The sequence below is a fragment of the Lepidochelys kempii genome, chromosome 1 (genome assembly GCF_965140285.1).
Source record: "Lepidochelys kempii isolate rLepKem1 chromosome 1, rLepKem1.hap1, whole genome shotgun sequence".
Classification (NCBI taxonomy): domain Eukaryota; kingdom Metazoa; phylum Chordata; order Testudines; family Cheloniidae; genus Lepidochelys; species Lepidochelys kempii.
The window spans coordinates 115,829,727-115,854,562 of record NC_136380.1 but is presented as its reverse complement, the minus strand read 5'-3'; the positions used below and the strand labels follow the sequence as shown (position 1 = coordinate 115,854,562).

Below are 24,836 nucleotides of genomic sequence, written 5' to 3'. Positions count from 1 at the left end.
TGACCTCCAAGAGAGAGGTCGGTAAGGAAAGCTATCCCATCTTTCATTCTTTGTAGGCTTTCTGCTTTCTCTTAATAACCTGTTTGAGATGCCTGCTCATTCAGTTTGGTCTGCAACCCTTCCCTATGAATTTTTTCCCCCTTGCTTGGGATACAGGCTTCAGATAACTTCTGCAACTTTGACTTAAAGTAATTCCAGTTCTTCAGTACAATCCACTTCCCTAACTAAATTCCCTTAATTTTTTTAAGTTTTACTTTTTTAAAATCAAGGACACTAGTTGCAGACCTAGTTTTGTTTATCCTTCCATTTAGTTTAAACTGAATTAACTAATGATCACTCAAACCAGGGATGTCTTCTACAAACATCACCTCTTGTTGGTGTGGTCCCTATTTAGTAAAGAAATCTGTCGGCTATCACATCCAAGAATATCTGCGCCCAACCATTATTATAGCACTTATCCTCCAATCTTTATCAGGGAAATTAAAGTCTTCCATAATCACACAAGTTTATTTCATTAAAAATGTCAAAGAGGTCTCTGTCTATACCCAAACAGGATCCTGGGGTTCTGTAGCAGACCGCAAGCACTATTGCAAGGGAACCTCTGTTACTTTCTTCCCAAGTGATTTTGACCCAAACAGATTCTGTTTTATCCATTCCATCACTTCTAATTTCTTTACAGTCTACCTCACCATTAATATACAATGCTACTCCACCACCATTACTTTTATTTCTGTCTTTCCTGAAAAGCACATACCCTTCAATACTTGTATTCCAGTCATGACTACCGTTCCACCATGTTTCCATTATCCCTGTAATATCTGGGTTCACTTCCTACATCAGTAGGTTTAGTTCATCTATTTTGATACCAGGCTCCTTGCATTGATGTACAGAGATCTTAGTAGTTTCTGCTTGGCTTTGCCCAGATTCCTCACCCGATTAGGCACAGTTGTTATACTGCCAGTATTGCCTGCCTGCCTGACTGTTAGTGTCACTGGTATTGGCACTGTCTTTCCTCTTGTTATCCATTCTCTTACCCTCTGTTGTTCCTTTCTCCATTGCCGTATCCTATCCTACTTGATTTTCCTCCTGCTCAATATTAGAATGAGGAGTGGAGATTACATGAGCATCTCCCAACCATCTCCCCTGAATTCCTAGTTTAAAGCTCTTTTAATCAGTTGTCCCAGTCTCCATCCCACAAGTCTGTTTCCCTCCTTACTCAGGTGGAGTCCATACCATGAGAGCAATCCTCTTTCTGTGAATGCCTCCCAGTGGTCAAACATCCCAAAGCCGTCCTTACAGCACAACTGCCTGAGCCAGCTGTTCATCATCATCGTCTGGTCTCATCTTCACTCTCCTTCTTTAGAGATAGGTAGAATCCCACCAAAGATCACCGCAGCCTCCGTTTCTTTAAGCATCTCCCCTAGCCAGGCATATCAGGCCTCTTCTATCAGGTGGCACTTCATACAAAAAAGCATCTTTCAGGTACCCCCTCCACATCCCATAGCTTCCACATCCCAGCCATCTCCCTTGTCTCTTCCATCCTTGGATCCTTACCACTGCTGTGTCTGTAGCTGTTCTAGCCTTCCCTCCTAAGCTTCTGTCCAAAAAACCAACTCTCCTCCCCAGAAAACCCAAACAGAACACCACACACACCCTTCCCAAACTTCCAGGACAAACTCCCATTCAGACTCCCATTTTCAGCTCTGCTTGCTGGCTCCTCTGCCACTGCTCCTGGATACGCAATGTATAAACAGATTTTTCACTGTATTTCTCATCTTCCCTCCTCCCCTTCAAGTCCCCAGTTGCAACTCCTATTTGCAGTCATCTGAATTTTCTCACTGAGTTGATATAGAGCCGCTGGGGCAAGCCCTCAGCTGGTGTAAATTGACATAGCTTGATTTCAGTGGACAGCTGAGGATCTGACTATTTGCTTCTGAAAGACCCAAGGCTTTTTCTTCTGCTGGGAGAAAAACGTGCTGCAGTTTATTCCTAAAGCAATCTGAAAAGGGTTGTATTTTTAGGAACTCTGGGCAAACTTGGAGAAATCATATTTCCATTCAATAAAGTTTGCTTTCTTAACATGTTTGAATAGTTTTCTCACACGGTCTTTAACAGTTACTCCTTTGCTTCAGTGAAAAAGTGACAGACAGGTTCTCATGGCTTGGTAGTTTTCAAGAATGTTTATTGTAATATAGAGGGGAAAACCAGTCATCTCACTGGGCTATTTCTGAAATGTCAACTATTTCCTCAGAATGTCTGTGCATTGTTACTATGTTATAAGACAGGAGATATCAACAGTAATAGTTTAATTCAAGGTAACCAGTCTCCAGTGGAGACTGAAAGTGAGCAGGCCAATGTGACACAGTTCAATATGTTGTTTGTCGGTGTGTATGAAATTACACTTTGCCGTTCATCCTCACGGGTCATCAGGCTCTGCAGAGGGTCTGCGACAGATGAAGCAGGTAGGAAGACAGAGAACTGCCGATGGAAACCTCATTCCAAGTCTTGCTGACTGTGTTATAAAGATCTCTCCACGTTGAAAAGCCGAGGGGCTGGGCTTGTGGTGCTGCTGTGAACGGAGCAGGTCAGAGGAGGCGATAGTGTTAGGACACACAAGGAAGCTGAAGGGAACATAAGTGAGAGTGATGCAGGGTCTCCCAACTAATGACAAATTCCTATTTTGATGATGATCTGAGTCTTGGGCAGCCAGTGAGGCTGAGGCACTGCATTAAAGCAGCTGACCGGTCCCATACTGGGTGAACAGCGCTGCTAGAAGAGACGCCTCAACTCTGCATGGAGCAAAGAGAGCAAAATCCTCATGGTTCCAACTTACATCTGACCTTCCCTTCTGGTGTTGCTCACAGACCAAGTCAACTTCTCCTGTGTCTGATCAGGAGTTGGGGGGATGTGGGGAACCTGGGCCCACCCCCTACACCAGGATCCAGCCCAGGACCCTGTGGATAGCATCTGTCTATGTCTCCTATATCAGTGGCATGACAGCTATAGCTGCAACTCCCTGAGCTTCTTCCCCATGGCCTCCCCCCAGCGCCTTCTTTATCCTCACCGGAGGATCTTCCTCCTGAAGCCTGACCACACTTGTACTCCTCAGTCCTCCAGCAGCACACCTTCTCACTCCCTGCTCCTTGCATGCCCTTCCCTAACTGATGGGAGGTCCTTTTTAAACCAGGTGTCCTGATTAGTCTGCCTGCCATAATTGATTCTAGTATATTCTTAATTGGCTCCAGGTGTCTTAATTAGCTTGCCTGTCTTAACTGGTTCTAGCAGGTTCCTGATTGCTCTAGGGCAGCCCCTGCTCTGGTCACTCAGGGAACAGAAAACTGTTCATCCAGTGGCCAGTGTATTTGCCTTCAACCAGACTCCTGTACCCCACTGGTCTGGGTCTGTCACAGTTCACTTCAGCTCTGGTTCAGATTCTTGGCAGAAACAGAACTGCACAGAAAGAAAAACTGAAGGGGAAAAGTGGAAAGAAAAACTATAGAATGAGTCAGAGGGCGAAGAACTATAAAATAAGTGAAGGAAACACTGAGTGAAAACAAGGAAACTAGAAAGACATTATCGGAAACATAATTGTAAAGCTAAAATGGCAAAAGAAACTAATGAAAGAGAATCACAGGTCATAATACTACAGTCATTATTGAAGCAAAACTTGCACTGAGTTCAAAAGGGGAGTTTTTTCTCTATAAGGACTGTAGAATCATAGCCCAGTTTTCCTCTCTGGATGCTACTATTTTTGAAGACATGGTTTAAGAAGTACTGCTCTATCTCATCCCACAGTATTCTTGCCAGCAAGTTAAAGAAGTATGGGCTGGATGAATGGACTATAAGGTGGATAGAAAGCTGGCTAGATTGTCGGGCTCAACGGGTAGTGATCAATGGCTCCATGTCTAGTTGGCACTGGTATCAAGTGGAGTGCCCCAAGGGTCGGTCCTGGGGCCGGTTTTGTTCAATATCTTCATTAATGATCTGGAGGATGGTGTGGATTGCACCCTCAGCAAGTTTGCAGATGACACTAAACTGGGAGGAGAGGTAAATACGCTGGAGGGTAGGGATAGGATACAGAGGGACCTACACAAATTGGAGGATTGGGCCAAAAGAAATCTGATGAAGTTCAACAAGGACAAGTGCAGAGTCCTGCACTTAGGACAGAAGAATCCAATGCACCGCTACAGACTAGGGACTGAATGGCTCGGCAGCAGTTCTACAGAAAAGGACCTAGGGGTTACAGTGGACGAGAAGCTGGATATGAGTCAACAGTGTGCCCTTGTTGCCAAGAAGGCCAATGGCATTTTGGGATGTATAAGTAGGCGCATTGCCAGCAGATCGAGGGACGTGATCGTTCCCCTCTATTCGACACTGGTGAGGCCTCATCTGGAGTACTGTGACCAGTTTTGGGCCCCACACTACAAGAAGGATGTGGAAAAATTGGAAAGAGTCCAGTGGAGGGCAACAAAAATGATTAGGGGACTGGAACACATGAGTTATGAGGAGAGGCTGAGGGAACTGGGGATGTTTAGTCTACGGAAGAGAAGAATGAGGGGGGATTTGATAGCTGCTTTCAACTACCTGAAAGGGGGTTCCAAAGAGGATGGCTCCAGACTGTTCTCAGTGGTAGCTGATGACAGGACAAGGAGTAATGGTCTCAAGTTGCAGTGGGGGAGGTTTAGGTTGGATATTAGGAAAAACTTTTTCACTAGGAGGGTGGTGAAACACTGGAATGCATTACCTAGGGAGGTGGTAGAATCTCCTTCCTTAGAAGTTTTTAAGGTCAGGCTTGACAAAGCCCTGGCTGGGATGATTTAATTGGGGATCGGTCCTGCTTTGAGCAGGGGGTTGGACTAGATGACCTCCTGAGGTCCCTTCCAGCCCTGATATTTTATGATTCTATGATCTCCTTGAACTGAAGATAGTTGGGGGCTCCCTGTTTTATATAAAGATTCTTTTATGTGGTAGCGATTTATTTCTGCCCAGTGACATGGTTTGTCTATTCCACATATAGCATGAGAGGCTCAGAGATTGAGTCTCAGACATACGTTATGATTAAAAATATTAACTCTAGCCATGCACTTTGAAGTAGCAGTCTTACCATTGATCCTTCTAGCCCCATGTTCCTTTTGAACTCTATAAATGTCCAGTCCCTTCTAAATAATAGGATTCAATACATTAATTTGTTGCTGATGTTGATTCTGATCTCTGGCCACTTATACATAACATTAACCCACAACTAGTCCACTTAATTATAAATGAAAAAATGCCTCTTAAAATTGCTATACACATATATTGGATTTCTTCCTGTAATGTTTTCCATAAACAGGCTGCCTACATGTGTTTTGAACTTCATGGGAATGGCTTTGTTTTAAAATAAAAATGAAATTTGCTGAAGCAGACTGCTTTCCAGTAAATAACATGATATGCCTTGAAAGCTGAGGTGACGCTGATGCCAAAGAATGCCACTTTTGAAATTATTACTGAAATGGTAGAAAATATAAATGTGTGAAGTATTCAGGCCTGGGGTGGGATGAAAGGGACTCAGGCACTCAACTGCTATTAAAAGTTAAATGGGCCTCTCACAGTTTGTATGGCAACTTCCACCTTCTCTGTATGTATATATATATCTATCTTCTTACTATATGTTCCATTCAAAGCCTCCGATGAAGTGGGCTGTAGCCCACGAAAGCTTATGCTCTAATAAATTTGTTACTCTCTAAGGTGCCACAAGTACTCCTGTTCTTTTTATTAAAAGTTAAGGGGGGTTGGGTGCACAACTTCTCTAGATGTTCTTTAAAACCCCACCTATAATATGACTTGTCTGTCCTATTGTGGTTTTCATTCATTTTCTGTCCTTTACAATAGTCTAAGCTGTTACATTTTAGAATGATGGTGTGCTAGGTTCAGGTTCCATTCTATTTTTAGAATGTGACTTTCTTGTAATTAATACATAGATATTGTTCAGAATAGCAGTACTCTCTTCTCTTCTTCAAACAATCTTATCCCACCACTTGTTTTCAAAATATTAAATAAAGGTATTTGAAGCTGATGGTTAATAACTGAAAAGATTGATGCTCAAATTTATTTTTCATATTCAGAACCAACATTCAGGATTTTATTCAGGTTGGAAGGACTACTTGGAACATTATAGTACCAAGAAGGTATTCTATTTGCTTACTATAGAAAATAGTAAGTGGAAGGTGCACGCGCGTGTGTGTGTCTGTCTGTCTGTATCTGCCTGTCCTGTTACTCCACTGAGGACAAAACATTCCATGTGAGTGTAACAAAGGTAGGAAGTAGACAAGAGAATGGTGAAAATATTTATATACCCAAGGCCTTGTGAAAAAATGAGTGCAACAAAATTAGGTCAAGAAAATACATGTATCTAGGCAGATGTCATCAGTAAGAAACAAAAAGGAAAGAACTCATAGTGAATAAAACTTTTTACTGTGACTGTGATAAAATGTTAGTCACAGGAGTATCGCCGTTTGTCCAAGAAGAAAAGTCACAACTTCATACGCCAACAATTTTTGTTCTAAGCACACACTTATTTTTATTGTGGAAGCACGGGAAGAACCCCTTTCACCAGTGGGAGCACACTGTGCTGGATGCTGCACAAGAGGAAGGTCCTTGCCCAGAAGGCTTAAAATTTAAATAGATAAGAGACAATAATAGGCAAATGACATTAATACAAAAGGTGAAAGGTGTATTTGTTGTGACTTCTTTAATTTATTTAGTTAAACTGTCTCGGTCCTTCCCCTACCTCCCCCATACCACATCGTCCAAATGTCCCAGCTAGGCTGCAACACCACTAATGCCTCAACATATCGTTGCTCCATCCTGCCCTCCCTGTGGAAGTGTAACCCATGCCTGCTTGGTGTGGCACTCTGTCCCCCTCTCGTGGCAGCTAGACCAGCTAAAGACCCATGAGCCTGCTCCCGGCTTGGCTAAAAGATGTGTGTGTTTTAGCTCATGCAACAGCAGCTCATGCATTAAGCTCCAGAGGTCCCATGTTTGATCCCAGCCACCGCTGACCGGGATCTGCCAGTGTTACAGATGCAGCTATAAAGGAGAACTGGTAGGTGGGCGAGAAATAAACATAGCCAATATGATGGTAATTATGTTAGCGAAGGTGTCTAAAGGCCATGGGCTTTCTTGCTCCTACAGCCAACACTACTCCTGCTGCTTCTCCCCATCACTGAGGAATGTGTGTATTGGACAGCAGCTCCTACCGCACGGCTTGCTACGGGTCAGGGGAGAAAGGTGGAATGGCCTCTCTTCCCTTTGCAAAACATAGATCTTGAAAGTGTGTGGTGACAGAATTCAACGTACAGGATATTAAAATAGAGTAATAACAGCCTTGGCATGTACCATACATAGTGATTTTCTTCTATAGGTTGCAAAGAGCTTTACAAAGGTGGCCAAGCATTAGTTAAACACTTTACAAATGAGGTATCTGATGCATGGAGAGTTTAAGTGCCTTATCCAAGATGGCCTAGTGAGTCAGTGACAGTAAGGAATACAGCAAAAGTCTCCTGAATCCCAGTCCTGTGTTCACTGAATCTAGCCAGCAGTGCCCAAACCGGCAGGTACACCAGGCGGAGCCAACTGGCCGTGGTGCTGGCTATGCCTCATTTCTAGTTGCTTTTACAGGCATCTAGACTTTTCATTGCAAAGAAGAACCTTGGCACCTGTGGAAACTGATGGACAGAAGGGGCAGGGTAGCTGCCTCTCTTAATGGGAGCTTGAGCTGAGGAACAGGAGAAGCAGCAGTGGCAGAGATTGGGATGAGAGGAGCACCTCACAGGAAGGAGAGGCACCACCAGCAGGGTGGCTGGCAGAGAGGCGTGGCAAGTGGTTAGCAGAGCGGCTGGTGGAGAGGCGCGACCAGCAGGTTGGCTGGTGGAGAGGCGTGACCAGCAGGGTGGCTCATGGAGAGGCATGACTAGCAGGGCCGCTGACGGAGAGAAGCTGGTGGAGAGGGCCAGAACAGAGGCCCTCAGAGGCGTGGCAATTGACCGTTGGGGTGTCAAGTGAGTGCCTGAGCAGTGCAGCATGTAAGGTGCCCCCTAACTCTCCCCCCCCTCCACCTCCTGCCTTCCACACTGGGTAGGATGTGAACTCTGCGGATGAACCTCTGAACTCTGGGGTTGCACTGGCCAAGGACAGTCACTGTACATGGGGTACAGAAAAGGGACAGCCACGTTAAAGGGACTTTTGGGTTACTGGACTTAACACCCTGAGGGGAAAAGGACACTGTCCATCTTACTTGGGGGTGGGTCTTTTGCTCATGGTTTGTGTTGATGAGCCCTAGTTGTGGTGTTTTCCCAAATTAATGCTGGGCTAATTTCCTCCTTTTATTAAAAGTTTTTGCTATACTCAGACTCTGTGCTTGTGAGAGGAGAAGTATTGCCTCTTAGAGGCACCCAGAGGGTGGTGTGTAATTGTCCCAGGTCACTGGTGGGGGCTCGAGCTGGTTTTGTGTTGTATTGTTGAAAAGGAACCCCTAGATTCTGAACTCGGCCCTTGTTGCTGCTGGCTCCACCTGGCAGAAGGGTTACATGTGTATGTTGCCATCGGTAGCAGGAGCTGAAAGAGGGGATGGAGAATGTGCCTCTCCATTTTGGAGCAGCAGCAGCAAAGAGCACTGTTGAACGCATGGCCTCCAAGCCTGAAGGCTTGTCTATACGTACTTTCATCCATACCAGAAAGGTGTGAATTCTAGGGCAACCTAGTGTATCATTCACTAACTAGCCTGTGTGGACCATGCTGGCATACACTAAAAGTTTTCTGGTGAGCAGGACAAGTGGGGTAGAGGGTGGGGATATGGGGGAAGGAGGTGAAGTGGGGGGAAGAGGCAGTGGGGAAGGAAAGGGAATGGGATGGGGCAGGGGGCAGATGTGGGATGGGGAGGAGCATAGGGGCAGGGGGGAGAGGAAAGGGGATGAGATGGGGAGACGAAGAGGAGGGGAGAGGATGGGGAAGTGGGGAAGGGGTGGGGGGGAATGGGGGAAAGCAGGAGCCCTGCATGCAGCATCTCTCAGCAGCAGCAGCTGGTGCTCCCCTGTTAAGCTGGCCCATCCGCTCCCAGCACCGGCAGCCCACCTCCAGTGGGTACCCCTGCCATAGGTACCCCCTCTAGTGCTCTCCAAATACCCTCTTCAGCACCACCAGATATCCCTCCCAGTACACAGACACCCCTCCAGCACCCCCCAAATACCCTCTCCAGTGTCCTCTATTTGGGAACTTGAAATATGGTAACCCTAGGGGTCGCTCTGTTCTCACAGCCTTGGTTTTGGGAGCTGGCGGGAGCGAGTCTTACCTGCCAGCAGCCGCCTGCCCCCAGCACCTGAGCTGGGCACCAGGTTTGCACGGCTGAGCTCAAAGCTTGGGCTGTGAGACCGAGATCCTGGCATCCATGGGGCTGGGGCAGGGGAGCAAGGGTAGGTTCTGCTCTGCGAGCAGGGAGTGTGGGGAGCGGCTGCAATGGCAGGTCCCTGGGCAGTGAGCAGGGTTTGACCGGGCTGCTGAGAGGCAGGTGCCCCAGGGGAATGAGTCCTCCAGGGAATAGGGAGCATCTCATGGCAGCCAGGCTCCATGGGCAGCGGCCAGCTCCAGAGGGTGTCACCAGCCAGCGCTGAGCTCCTTCAGGGAAGAGGCAAGAGTGTGCCAGGCGCTGCTCAGCGCTGTGCCCAGCTGTGCAGACCTGGCCTGGCTTGGAAAACAGGGCAGGGAGGGCTGCTGGGAAGTCAGCCAGTGTCCCGGCTCCCACAGTGTGGAGAGCCAGGGGTCCGAGCGGCTCCTACCAGCTTCCGATCTGCTGGCTCCGGGCAGGAGGCAACCATTTGCAAACTGTGGGGCGCATCGCCCTAGGAAGGTGTGCCCCACAGTTTGAAAACCTCTGTGCTAAATAGGAGGCAGAAACTGGGTGGGGGCCATGTGACCCCACATGCCCCCCACCACACGTCACCGCTTCGGGGTGAAAATATGGCTGCACGCCCTGGGCGCTAAAATGCTTAGTTACGGCTCTGCCCCCAGTTGCCAACTGTGACACCTCGCAGCCCCAATGGGCATGGCACCTGAAATAGCTTCCCTTTGGAGCCTGTGGACAGGAGCAGTGTGCCGTGACACGGAAGCAGCGTTCCTGAAACAAAGTATGATTTATTCACTCTCCGAAGTGTATTTAAAACAAGAAACTTAAACACCTGCTGCCTCCCCCGTGCTTGGCATTCACCTCAAGCCCCTTGGTAGACATGACTTAGCCTTGGTGCCACTCTATTTTCTTGGGGACCAAGTTACAGCCTGCTTGTGGCAGACCCAGGCTCTCAGGTTTTGACTACACAGCAAAAAAAACACCCCATGGCTGGTCTGTGCCAGCCGACTTGGGTTTGCGGGGCTTGGGCTGCGGGGCTGTTTCCCTGCTGTGCAGACGTCCAGGCTCGGGCTGGAGCCTGAGCTCTGGGACCCTCCCACCTCACAGGGACCTAGAGCAGGAGCAGCGAAAGCTTCCTAAAAGTGGGGAGGCCACTGGGGCCCGAACTGTGGCCCCACTCTTTCCCCACCCCCACTTACTCTTCTCTGCCTCCTCTCCCCTGCCTGTTATTTGCCTTATGGACGGTAAAACGTGTGGGGCTATGGGCCCCTGGTCCCCCCTGTTCTGGCACCCCTGCTTTAGAGCCTGGACTTCAGCCCGAGCCAGGCATCTACACAGCAGTGGAACTGCCCTGCAACCCAAGCCCTGCAAGCCTGAGTCAGCTGGCACGGGCCAGCCACGGGTGTCCAGTCACAGGTGTCTAGTTGCTGTGTAGACATACACTCGGATTGACAGAGGGTCTCTTGTATCCCTATCAGTACTCACCGATGCTCCCTGAGCAGCTTCTCTCAACTCATTCAAACCCTGTAGGCTGGGGTCCTGTAATAGTTTAATATACAAAACTGTTCTAACCTGAATGGGGCCAGGTAGGAAGTATTTCCCAATTAACAGCTTCCCTATTTTTTCCTCAAGGACTCTCATCTGTGTCATTGTTTTACTTTCCTTGCTTGGTTCCTCTACCAATCCCTTTGATCCATTTCCCTAGCAAGTAACCCATCATAAACAAACACACAGATATTCACCATATCCATTAAAATAGTACAGCTATTTCCCACTTTGTCACATATGACAATAACAGGATTTTGTCTATACTGTAAGATGAAACTGCAGTAGTAAATCTAGTTCCTCTTTACAGTGTAAAGCTGTATGTTACTGTATTGACACAGCTATTGCTAGTCCTGGTAGATTTGTTTTTGCAATATTCATAGATGGTGATGCGATTTCCTCATTATATTCCTTTACACTACAAAAACGTTATGGTTTTATTTACAATTGTGACATCTTACTAAACCTGAATTTTATTATCACAAAGCTCAGTAATGCTAGTGGGACAAATCTTGAAGTCCTTTCTCTAGCAAAAGTCTTACCAAAATCAGTGGGAGTTTTGCCTGAGTGAGGACTGATTAAAAATGGAGGGCCTCGGGCTGTGTCCCAGTTAGGAACTCCAAGGTCTCTCATGTTAGAATATCATTTTGGCTGTTTTTTTTTTCTCCTTTGAGTACCTTGTTACCAGACTTAGTTAACAAAGTACTATCTGCAGAGACAAAGTCTGCTCTCATTACACATTTATAACCCTGTAGAAGATTGAGGGCAGAATCTGATGATAACATGGTTGCACAAATAATTGAAGAGATACTCTATTCCTGGTGGTGATCCCTGAGCTAGAAAAAAAAGCAGCTTGACATTCAGGTCCCAGGTTGACCTTGCAAGGCTGCCAGTAAATCCATCATTATCTGAGTAAACTGAGCATGCTTAGTGTAGAAATCACTGAGAAGTGATAAATGTGGAACTCTGCCAGGCCACTTTTACAGTCTCTTTTTGGAAGAGAACTGGATTTTCAGCCTGGGTGCAGTGGGGAAGAGTTAAGACTGAGCACGGGAATGCAAAGGAACAGAGGTGTTTTGTGAGGGCAAAGCTGACTGCAACATGTTTTAAAAGATCAGAAACCACATCCTACCTTTACCAGGAAAATGGTTTCTTTTTAATGTTTAAATTAAAAAAAAAATCATTACTACTTTAGCAAACAAAGAAAGGAAGTTAAAAAAAAGTGTAAAATGACAGAATCCTATGTTCTAGGTGGTCAACAGCCATTGTCACTGGAGCTGCTTTGATATGTTTGAAAAGTGGTTCAGTAAAAACATATTGTTGTTCCAGTTCATGGCATCAAGCCATGATAGCACCAATGATCAGGCAAAATCGCATTCAGATTGTCTGTTTAGAAAACCTATTAGTACTTCCATCACAGATTCATTTTTGCAAAAATATATAAGGTGGTATAAACGTGTAGAGGCCTGAAACTTATTCTAGACTTCTTGGCCCAAAAGTACAATGTTCTTACAAGTTTAAAATAAATGTGTCTGTTCTTATGAGGCGATTGTCTATATCTATTATATTTTAAAATTAGCCAAATGGAAAATAACATTTTAGATATATATATTTACACTCGCTGGTTTAAAATGTTATTTTCTATTTGGCTAATTTTAAAATTATTTCTGTTCAAATAATGAAGTCTGGCTGGTGATTAGTGCACAAATATAGTTTTATGACTTTTTGGGTTTTGGAAATGAAAAATTATGAAGAACACCCTGAGGTAAATTTCTACAGAATCACATAGTGCATGAAACAAAGAAAATTCAGTACTAGATTGCCAACCCCAAAGACTGCTACCACCAGATCCCTGAACTGGAAGGATCACCTGTAGCAGGATAAAGTAGTCCAGGCTCTCTGCCTGTTCAGTCCTTTGCCTCTGTTGAGATGGCCAACAAGGTTGCCAGTTTTTGACGGTGGTTGTTATGAGATGCACACCAGCCCAGTAGGAACTGGACTGAGTTGACCATCAGATATAGCTTTTAGTCACTACTGATCTGGGCTGGATACAAACCTGAGGCGATTTAGATGTTAGGGGCTCTGTATTCCATTGCCAGGCTCTTGAGTCACCCAGACCTTCAAACACAGACAATTGCTAACAGGGTCCTACGCGTAACAGGAAAGCCAGCCTCCGGCACCCTCTCTCTTGAATCTATTCTCTGTGTTTCACTTCCTTTTCACTTATAAGGTGTAATTGTTTCTGTAGAGTATTGCTTCCTATTGCAACTACAATCTTTCTCCAGCTGAAAAGGAAGAATTCATGACTAAACGTGTTTCTCCCACCAACACCGCCTTCTTTTGACACAACCTGCTCATTTCTGCACTACCAGACCCGCAGATTGGAACCTGCCTTGAAGAGTTGAAAACAGCATTAGGAAGTGGAGCTAGAGCAATAAGAAAGGCCCAGTTCACCTCACCAAAAAAAAACACAAAACAAAAAAAAACCAGAATAATTACAAAGCGAAAGAAGACAAAAGGGAACAATGAGAGGGAAGTGGGTCACATCTGTATTATTACAATGACTCCATATTGCATCAGTTTTGCAATATGTTCCTTGGGAAGACACTTGCTGTCCTCATCCTCAGGATTCAGGAAAGCATCCTGGTTCACAAAAGTAGAAGGATGGAGGAGTGACTAGTACTAGCCTGGGACATAGAAGAGCTGGGTTTAATTCCCTGCTCTGCTACAGTCGTCCTGTGTGACCTTGGGCAAGTCACGTAGTCTCTCTTCATTCCCTATTTGTGAAATGGAGATAATAATACTTCTCTATCTCACAGGTAGAGATGACTGGTACGTGCTGATGGGAGTGGGGAGTGCAATTTAAAGGTTCACCCCACACACACAGTTTGAGTCACGCCCCTCCCTCTTACCCTCAGCGGCCCCTCTCTGCAGCTTGCAGCTGTTTGCTACTGCCTTTCTCTCTCTAACTTTGTTCTGCACCATTGGTGCCAGACAACAGAACTTCACTTGGGCTTTCCTGTTGTCCCTTATTGGGCCCTACACAGCCTCCAAACCCTTCTCAGCTCCTAGAGCTAACAGTTATTTCAGAAGGTGAGTCTCGTGCCCCTTTGTTTCCCCATCTTGCCACAGCATCAGTGGAAACAGATAGATAGGACTGCATTGTGATAATGTCCTTTGTACTTTCGGAGTTAAAGTACTCAGGGTTAGATAAATGGCAGAATAGTGGGTTACTGGGTGGTGATGTTAATTAGTAGGGCTACTATTTTGTCACACAGGTCATGGAAATCGCAAATTGAATAAAGTCTGTGAAACAAAGTGGCATTGCAACCTGGCAAATGGGATTGCAGTGCCACACAGGTTTGGCCCATCTGCCCCTCCACCTACAGGGAGCACATAGGCCAAACCTAAGTGGTGCTGTGACCATGTGTGCCATGTTGCAATGCACGGAGAGGGGATCCAGACTCAGGCCCTCAACACACACACATACCCCAACCTTTCAGCATCTTCTGACCACTGGAGTGAAACTGCGGTGAAAAAATGTCAACAACAAGTGCAAGCAAGGTGGGAAATATTTGGTGACCTTTCTGGGACTTATCTATTTTTTCCTGCACCTTTGCTATGAAATTTACTAAAAATGTCCAAAATTGTAGCCTTATCCATTAATAATGTAGGAAGTCAAATGAGATACATCTGATTTTTGCTACAGTCCTGTGGAGGAGTTTGACTTTGCTTTGTTAGCTGCAAACTGCCAATCAGAAGCATGCCATCTACGTTACACTGAAATCCTAGTTTCCTACAAGGGAAGGTGCGCAAATTTAAATTAAAAAAAAAGTTAAAATTCAGTAGTTAGAATTCAGTATCAGTTTTAAAGGGAAAGTTCTAACTTGAATATATATATATTTTAAATGTTAGAAGTAGTTTCAGAATTTACCTCTGCTCCGCTTGTACGCACGTGACAATGTGGTTTGGAAAATCATATTTTCCTATTTTTTAGACATCCTTTACTCTCCCCTGTTGCCATATGAAAGAACAACACAGAGAATTACACTTAAAATGCTGTCAAAGGCACAAAGTAAACAAACTGAAAAATAGAAGGAAAATACTTTTTCTTCTAATCACTTTCAGTTGTAGTAATCTGAGGTAATAATTGTAATCATAATCAGCCAATCAATTTCCAACAGAAGTTTGGTTTGTATTTGTATTTGTTTTTTAAAAATTCACAGTGTCCCTTTAAAATATATATCATTTAACTTTTCTTCCTTCTATGTTTGTGTAGAGAAATAGTCTATAGAAAATATGTAAAGTTGGTCACACTTTTTTTAAAAAGTAGGGACTATGTATAATATGCAGCCAAACTTCCTAAAACTAATCAGTCTTGTATGATGAAATGACATTGTTGAAATTGCCCTAGATTTATCATTGTCAGACTGAACTCACCAGGATACAAAGATAAAGATAAAGTATTACAGCCAGTAATAATTAGTCTAACGTAAAAACAACTGTCTGAGGCAGTTCAGATACTACTAACTTCCTATGGTCTGATCAGACTTTTTTCATTTAGCTAAAAAGAAGGAAGAACAGTAGAGAAAAATATTAACATTTTGTACTGTTACACACCTGTGCAAGCTCAGTGCCATTTAAAATAAAAGGAAAAGGGTGAAATTATGGTCTCATTGAAATCAATGGGAGATTTGGGCAAAATTCCCCATGATTTCAATGGGACCAGGATTTCACCCAAACTATGGTCTCTGTTTATTTTTTTTCCTTATAAAACAGCCCTTTAGAGTTTCTATATTGAACAACTGTTTTAATGGATTTACTCTCACCACACCTCTTGCCAGCTACTGTCAAAAGTTTGCCTTGTTCTGATTAGTTGGATATTTGGAAGGGAAAAACAAAGTTATTCATCCATTAATCATATTTTTCAAATGCTAGTTATTAACAGGGAATTATTGTTAAGGCTGCTTTTTAAATTGATTAATTTTTGGTTTCTCTTTTTCTCTCTCTGTATATACAAATTTCACTTTTAAAATCAAATGCAATGAAAAGCACTAAATTCCCTTTTAAAATATCCCTGCATCACACTGGCATTTTTTTCAAAGTAACATAAAATGTAAACTCATCTTTGGGCCAGACACTTATAGAAAGCATCTGTAAAATCAAACTTCCAATTCTTCATTGTGGATCCTTGCACTTGTTGCTTGTTAAGGGCGAATAAAAATCCCAAGAAAGGGTCAATATGCAAAGCTGATGACATATTAACAATAATTGCCTAGCAAGAATGATTGTTTTATTTCTCTCTGTTTCTGCCTAGAGGTTAGACCCGGGAACTGGGGATTTGAAGACCAGGGCAAGACACTATTTTGATGGAAGTGGGGCTGTTCTTTAGTATGAATACTGTATTGTAACTTGGTTACTGGGATGTTTACTGTAGGATTATGTTGATTTAGTTTTTGTTGGAAAAAACATGCAGGAAGTCAACTGAAATATTGCTATGGACTTCAGTGGGCTTTGGATCAGGCCCTAAGTGTCCTGATCTCCAGAAGTGCTGAGAATTTACAATGCTGATGAAACACCTGGGAGCTTGGAACTTTGAAAATCAGCCTACATTAATTTCAATCCCTCAATAATAGTATGGTAAATAACCTTGGGGCACAAAACTTGTAAGTGTTGGCTTTTATCCCTAGATGTACAGTCTGGGCAATAATTCTTACTTGTCCATGTAAAGCACTTTGAGATCCTTGGTTGAAAGGTCCTCTCAATAAAAGCATTATTCTATATAAAACGGTGAGTATGTAAATGAAAATACACACAATCTTCTATACACATATGCAAACAATCTTATTTTTCCAAAGAGGTTTCCTTGTATAGACTTCACTTGAAAATTAGCACTCTCAAGAGATCAGGATAACGATAATTTAATGTAACGTTAAACTGATAATTGAAGTTTGGCAGGTATTGCTAATGCTATTTCACACGTTAGTTATGAAGAATTCCTGCTTGACACTTGAGTAACACAGCAGTGCTTTTCAATTTCTTCTTTTGCACAGTTGCCATAATCCATAAGTAATTGTTTAAACATGTAATCAGCATCATCTGTAATTTGCCCCAGGCCATTAGGAAATGGTGTCAAAGAGAAAAAGCTGAACAGCAATATGGTCCTTCTTTGGATTTTGCATCCAGTTTCCAAATATTCATCAGTCAAGGAGAAGGTGCTGACAGAGAAAAATGTATCAAGAGCTTTCTGCCTAAAGTCATTCAATTTCCTATTCCAGCGAAGGAAAGTGGCTATACTTACAGATGGGTGTATCTTTCACAACATGAAAACATGACACTATATTATTAGTGCTGAAATGTAAAGAGCAATAGTTATTTAGCACCTGGCTCCCACCAGCAGGCTGACAACTTAGAGAAATGAAAATGGTACATGTACTTTGTTAGACAGCAAGAAACAAACAAGCTATTCAATATCCACTCCCTGTAAGAGGGAAGCATCTAGCTCACCATCTATACATAGAATGCTGACAATCTACTTCCCCTCTGCGGGCGAGGAGGAAGGACAGCAAAGAAACTGTTGTTTGCTCTTACCTTGCTGCAGCCTGGTGATTCTTCTGCTGTCTAGTCTGAGAATGAGAGTACAGGAACTAGTGCAGCAGCTTATTGCTGCATTGGATTACCCAAACTATGTATTTAGTAATTAGACAGTCAGGCCTTTGTTAGCTAGATGAGCTATAAATACACTATCTCCAAAGAACCAGCCATCTACAGGAGATAAGAACCACAACACCTCAGTGCATCCAGCCTTTTAAGGCAGCGTAATTACAGTCACACCAGACCTGGAATGGAAAGGAGCTGCCTTGCTCTTAGCAACCCCCATCCCTTTGTTCTGTTTAATTTGGAGACAGCTGAGATTTATATATACTTACCCATCTGTGTAAAGTGCTTTGGAATCCTCTGGATATTACACTGCTTAACTATTAGTATTTTATTATAAATATCTGAACAATAAAAAAGCCTCATTTTCAAGTAAGTTTTATTTATCACATGAGAGCTTAGGGCTTAATAAAGACACTTAGGAAGTTTCTATTAGTCTATGTATATAACAGAATCTCAGTTCCTTTAAGTAATCTAGGTAGGGTATATAGCCCCATTGCCATAGAATCTGAGCACCTCACAGTCTATAATATATTTACTTTCATTACACCTCTGTCAGCTAGGAAACTGCTATTAGCCCCACTTTACAAATGGGAAACTGAGATCAAGGTCCTGTCTATATGGCAACTTAGTATGCAGCAGCTGGGGTGTAAATCTACAGCACACTAGCCTGCTGTACACTAACTGACCCTGGGGCCCCCACTCTCATGCACTAGAAGTCCATAGTGCACAGCAGCTCTAAGCACTCTATGATCAGGAGTTAGGATCGGCATGGACAGTTAGTCTGCAGCAGGCTAGTACACTGTGCACTGTAGATTTATATCTCAGCTTGCCACATACTAACAATTCTCTGTATAAACAAGCCCTATGTGACTTGCTCAAGGTCACACAGTAAGTCTGTGCCAGAACTGAATTGAACTGAACCAAATCCCAGCTAGCTCCCTAACCTCTGGATCATCCCTCCTTTCTAATGAAGTTGTTACATCAGTTTAAAGAACTTTCATGCATTTAGGGAACTAAAGACCTATTGTATAATCACAGAGATTAGAGATGGAAAACATTAGATAGGCCTCAGTCATGTGCTGAGAACTATATGGGCAAAGCCCTGAGCCTGTTCAGAGCCTTGTTGACTTCAGTAGGGGCTCTGTACAGGTGCCGGGATCTGCCCATGCAGTTCTCAGGGCAGGCTGAGCACTACCAGTCCATCCCGTTACCAATGTAATATACCTACATCACTGTGCTGACAGGACAGATGCCCCAGAGTTCATAGATTTCAAGGCCAGAAGAGACCATTGTGATCATCTAGTCTGACCTCCTGCATATCACAGGCCATAGAACCTCCCCCAAATAGTTCCTAATGCAGAGCTTTTAGGGAAAAAACATCCAATCTTGATTTTAAAATTGTCAGCGGTGGAAAATCTACCACACCTTGAGTAAATTGTTCTGAAGATTAATTACTCTCACCATTAAAAATGTATGCCCCAGTTCTAATCTGAATTGGTCTAGCTTCACCTTCCAGCCAATGGATCATGTTATACCAGGGATCGGCAACCTTTGGCACGCGGCCCGCCAGGCCAGTGGGAGCTGCGATCGGCTGAACCTGCGGACGCTGCAGGTAAACAAACCGGCCCGGCCCACCAGTGGCTTTCCCTGATGGGCTGTGTCCCAAAGGTTGCCGATTCCTGTGTTATACCTTTCTCTGCTAAATTAAAAAGCACATTATTCAATATTTGTTCCCCATGTAGGTACTTATAGACTGTAATCAAGTCACCCCTTAATCTTCTCTTTGTTAAACTAAATAGATGGAGTTCCTTGAGTCTATCGCATGTTTTCTAATCCTTTAATTATTCTTGTGGCTAGTCCCTTAACCCCTTCCAATTAATCAACATCCTTCTTGAGTTGTGGGCACCAGAACTGGGCACAATATTCAAGTAGCAGTTGCCAAATACAGAAGTAAAATAACCTCTCTACTCCTACTCAAGATTGTCCTGTTTATGCATCCCAGGATTACATAAGCTCTTTTGGCCACAGAATCACACTGGGAGCTCTGTTCAGCTGATTATCCACCCCCGCAAATCTTTTTCAGAGTCACTGCTTCCCAGGATAGAGTCCCTCATACTGTAAGTATGGCCCACCTTCTTGGTTCTTAGTTATATATGTTTACATTTAGCCGTATTAAAACACATATTGTTTGCTTGCACCCAGTTTACCAAGCGATCCAAATTGTTCTGAATTAGTGATCTGTTCTTGTCATGATTTACCACTCTCCCAATTTTTGTGCCATCTGCAAATTTTATCAGTGGTGATTTTATGTTTTCTTCAGGTCATTGATAATAACGTTAAATAGCATAGGGCCAAGAACACATTCCCGTGGAACCCCCCACTAGAAACGCACCTGGTCGATGACAATTCCCCTTTTACAACTACATTTTGAGACCAAAGTTGAAGTTAGCTTCCCATATTAAGCCTGATTTTGAAATCTCACCATAACTTCCAGTCACAGGGTGACACTGGCCCTTTAAGAGAGAAGAGGCCAGTGTCCTGGACTAGCAAACTGACCCCAATTGGTCTTACAAGAGAGCACATGAGCCGTTGAGGGGAGAGATTAGTATATGAGAGCTGCCAGAGACCAGGAGACTGTAGGCAGTCCCGAAAGTAGTTGTAGGTCTGGGGGAAGGCAGGAGAACAATAAGAGGGATTGACGGTTGACCTCCCCAAGCCAGAGAGCCAGGGCCTGATAGCTGGTGAGGACAGAAGGCAGCTGAGAGAGTTGCCTGCTGACTTTGAAGCCAAAGCAGAAGGCTGAAGGCAGAGGGAGCAGCGAAGGGCTTACCTGCTGATGTCTCCATGCTGGAGCCAGGTGGAGCCACGGGAGCAGTGGACAGGACTGCCTGTTGGCCCATCTGAGACAAAAGGTTAATGGAATGGGAGGGGAGTAATGGATGTTCTCCTGGGAAGGAGGCACTATCAGCAGAGAGGGGTGGAGGTTCCAGCTGGGAAGAGCAGGGTTTCACTTGGGTTGGGGTGGCTGTCCTGGCAGAAGGACAGAAGAGGACCAAAGAGGAGCCCAGATGTGGCACAAGACACCAGCATGTGGCATGTGGACATCAAGGGACTAGCTGTCATGGGACTTCAAGAACTATAGGCATTGAGTGTGATAAATAGAGTCTGATTTGGGGTTTTTGTTAGTGAAATAAACTGGCCCAAAGGAGGGGAATTCCTGAGGCAAGAGAGGTTGCATGGAGTTACTGGGGACTGTGAAGGAGGGAAACTGAGGTAGATGCACCTGTTCTGCCACCCACTTCCACAAGAGGCTGCTCCAGGAGGAGTCATCCTGTAACACATCCCCCCAAAAGAAACCAGTTTGGGGTTTTGATAATATCGCAAACCATGTGCCAGGTTTTCTGAAAAGTTGAACCTAAACTGAGTTTTGAGCAAATCGGGGCAAGTTAAGGTTTGGATGGAACTATGCTGGGCGGTATGGTTTTGACTCCAAACCAATCAGAGCTTGGTGTTTTGGGGTTCATTCTAACACAAGAGCTCAAAACAAAATATTCTCTAGCGTGCCAAATAATGCAAATTGTCACATGAATAAAGTTTGCTGGAACTTTTACACAGCTGTTTCCTAGGAGTTTTCCATATAAATCCCCCACTTTCAGGCATCATGACAAGGAGCATGATCTGAAAATTTAGATTAGGAATGGGAGAACTATCCCATGGTTTCCTAATGAAAACATTCTTCATCACAGAGTGAGCAGCCTTGTGCCACATGTTACTGTAGCTACTGTGTAAACAGTCCTTTCTCATTTCCCAGAACAATAAACAGTTATGAAACGCTGTATAAGCATCAAGAATGCAGCAGTTAGGATATGTTTTTGGAAAGCCTCAACCTTTCACATTAGCCAATTTTTTGTTTTAGTTATTCAAAGGTCCCAGCTACACTATAAAAATAAGCTGGATGAAACATGTATGCAGTGTTGTTATAGCCATGTTGGGCCCAGGATATTAGACCGGAAGAAGAGCTCTGTGTAAGCTCAAAAGCTTGTCTCTCTCTCTCTCTCTCCAACTGAAGCTTGTCCAATAAAAGATATTAACTCATCCATTCTGTCTCTGGTTGTCCCCAACACAGTTTCATCTTTCAGTGTGTTTTCATGATGCCCCTGATTCACGTTAAATTCCCAGGCTTTAGCATGATTTACAGGGCACACTTAGGTCCCATGTACACTACAAGATGGAACCACGCTGGCGACAAGCATGCTGTAATTTGGTCTCCTGACCCAGTTCATCTGATAGCATAGACAGGACCTCAGGTGCAATGGTAAAATTGCAATACAAATGTACCAGTCTCTGTAAAAAATGTAACTCACCCATCTTTTGTCATGACGATTGGTAATAACTAAGGGAAAATATATTTTACTCACCTGTCAAAGTATTTTTCCAAGTAGAATTTTGTGGCTGGCACACCACACCCCTGGTTTAAACTGCTTCTCCTTCATTTTGGGGTATTACATTATTCATCTTTGGAGAATACTGGAAGAAAAAAGTGGGTGGGTTGACAGAGTGCTAAAATACCTATATAACCTCAAGGCTCTGGGCCTGATTCTCCTCTCACTGATGCTCTTAAAAATGGAGTGACTTCACTGAATAGGAGTGGGAAGAGACTCAGACTCATGATCTGACTTTGCCTGAGTTGAAGTGCAGAATGATATCATGTTAATGATGTAGAAGATGTATCTGAACGTATATTTTTAGGAAGCAAGCACTACAGAAAAACAAACTCAAACATGCAAGTCAACTATCTATGACGTGTCAAGGCAACAGCAGGTGTTGGTATTGGAATTTCTCTGCTGTTTAAATAAAGAAACAAATTGTAACCTAAAGCACAGTAACCCTGCTGCAAACAGTGGACCTGTGCAGTCTAGCCTCATTTTAAATCTCAAGTCCCTACTGCGCATCTATTAAAGAAAACTGGAAGTTTTGTCACTGACTTCAGTAGAAGCAGGTTCTGGCACTCATTTTGTGGAAGTCATGGAAGCCTATAGAGCTGAGGCACATAGGACGAATGTAAATCTGAAATAAGGTCAGCTCAAAAAGCTTGCCTCTCTCACCAACAGAATCATAGAATATTAGGGTTGGAAGGGACCTCAGGAGGTCATCTAGTCCAGCCCCCTGCTCAAAGCGGGACCAGTCCCCAATTTTTGCCCCAGATCCCTAAATGGCCCCTTCAAGGATTGAACTCACAACCCTGGGGTTAGCAGGCCAATGCTCAAACCCCTGAGCTATCCCTACCCCTGCACACTGACTCTATGGGTCTGGTTCAGGCTCCCTTTTTGCTCCTTCGGGTGCTGCTTTCCCTACAGCCCATCACCGCCTCAAGTGGGTGCCATGGAACAGAGGGGCTGCATGGAAAGGATGAGGCACCATTTTACGAAACAATTAAGGGTCTGTGATTTCAGAGCCGCTCCTATAGGGCTCCCCTGTCCTGCTCCAGAGTCTGTGTAAACAAGAATCCAGGGGCCAAATATTTTCTGAACATAAACAAAGATGGAAGGGCAGGCATAAATTTCTTCTTCACTGCTAGATTTATCTGACCAGCAAATGCCATAACTTATACAGGCCCCGGCTCAGCAACTGTCTCCTGGCCCTGGCCTTTACCGTGGTGGCTGAAATACTTACTCGTTCTGGTGTAGTTGTTGGTTTTGGATCATGCTAATACTTCTTCAGTCCACATCTAAATCCATCCTTATAATCCACCAAACTAAATCCTGATTAATCCAAATAGGTTTCATTTAACAGCATACTTCGATACAATTATCTGCTGGTTGTGACAGCAAAAGTATCCAGGTAACTGACTGAATCCTAAACACAGAGGGGAAGGTAATTCAAATGGCTCATTTAAACTCCTATGCTGGAAGACCCATTAACTTGCACATATTGCAGTAGCTAATTCTGGTGGTGAGCATATGTGCACACACCAGAAATGTTCTGCTTTTAGGGCTCCTGAAGAGAATATTCAATTTATCAGCTAGTAAATTTAATCGAGGGATGCATAGCTGGGTATGCTGGGTATGCTGAGCACAGGACTAAGAGTCAGGAATTCCTAATTTCTAAACCAAATTATTTTAGTTTGCAAATTCAGCCAAGCAAGGAGCTGTCTTACTTTACACGTCTTACTTTACACACAAACATTGTAAAATATAGCAACATGTCTATTGACTTTTTCTATTTATCTTTATTATTGAAATTTATCTTATGGCATTTTGATAGAGGAACAGCATGGTAGTAGTGTGTTAAATCCATTGACTGGATGCATAGAATAGTTCTATGGGGAAGGTTAGAAGAAAACTGTAGAAGTACCTTTTTAAAATCTAGAGTACTACTGAGTTCTTAGAGTAGCCGAATGCTTTTTAAACAAAATTAATGCAAATTACATTGGTGTAAAAATATGCTTTAACCTCACAAAAGATAATTATGATGGACTTTTTAAAATGTCTGTCCACTGGGTATGACTATAATAAAAGAACTGGTCACAGGAATACATTTACCTGGTTCTTTGAATATGCAATTTTAAACTAGGTTAAGGATTTTTCTCCTTCTGTTAACCAATCTTTTATTCACCATTAGCAATGTGTGAGGTTTTTTAATTTATTTAAACAACAAAAAATGAACAGCCAAGACTCATCTGTTCTTCACTGTTAGAAAAAAGCTGTGAATTAGCCAGAAAGCTGAGTGTTCAATTTAAAGAAAATTATTCATTCTGCTTTTAGTCTAACCCCTTAACTTGTATGCAGGGTGGATAGAATAAGGGGGTTGGACTAGATGACCTCCTGAGGTCCCTTCCAATCCAGATATTCTATGATTTTATAAAGCACAATACACACTTAAGGCAACATATAGATAATTTTAGCCTAAATGGTTAAACTTTGGCTGCTAAAAAACAGAGTCTTATAATGGAAAGTGTTAGGCAACCTTATCCACAGCCATCATTGCCTGTCTGCCTATAATAAATATTAATGATTCCAACAGGGGATTGACTCACTGCATCAATGTGGGCAAGACACATACGACCACATTTTCAAAAGCCATGAGTGCCAGCAACTAGGGGAGCTGTAAGTGCTCAGCACTTTTGAAAATCTAATTAAATTTTCTGTGATTCAAGGATCCCTATTTTACAAATGGGGAAACACCTACCTCACAGGGGTTTTGTGAGGATTAATTAGTTTACCAATACCCCTAAGGCCTTAGTGCCACTTGG

General features: G+C 43.6%; 1 protein-coding gene across 1 annotated transcript in view; it reads right to left on the bottom strand.

Annotated features, from left to right (window-relative positions):
• The window catches only part of FHL2 (four and a half LIM domains 2), a 69,788-nt gene extending 46,349 nt beyond the window's left edge, over positions 1-23,439 (bottom strand). The window contains exons 1-2 of the mRNA XM_073351220.2: positions 23,258-23,439; positions 22,003-22,111 (exon numbers count right to left, since the gene is read on the bottom strand). The gene's annotated coding sequence lies outside the window, so the exon portion shown is untranslated. The remainder of the gene's footprint in view (positions 1-22,002; positions 22,112-23,257) is intronic.
• Positions 23,440-24,836: the final 1,397 nt, after the last annotated feature.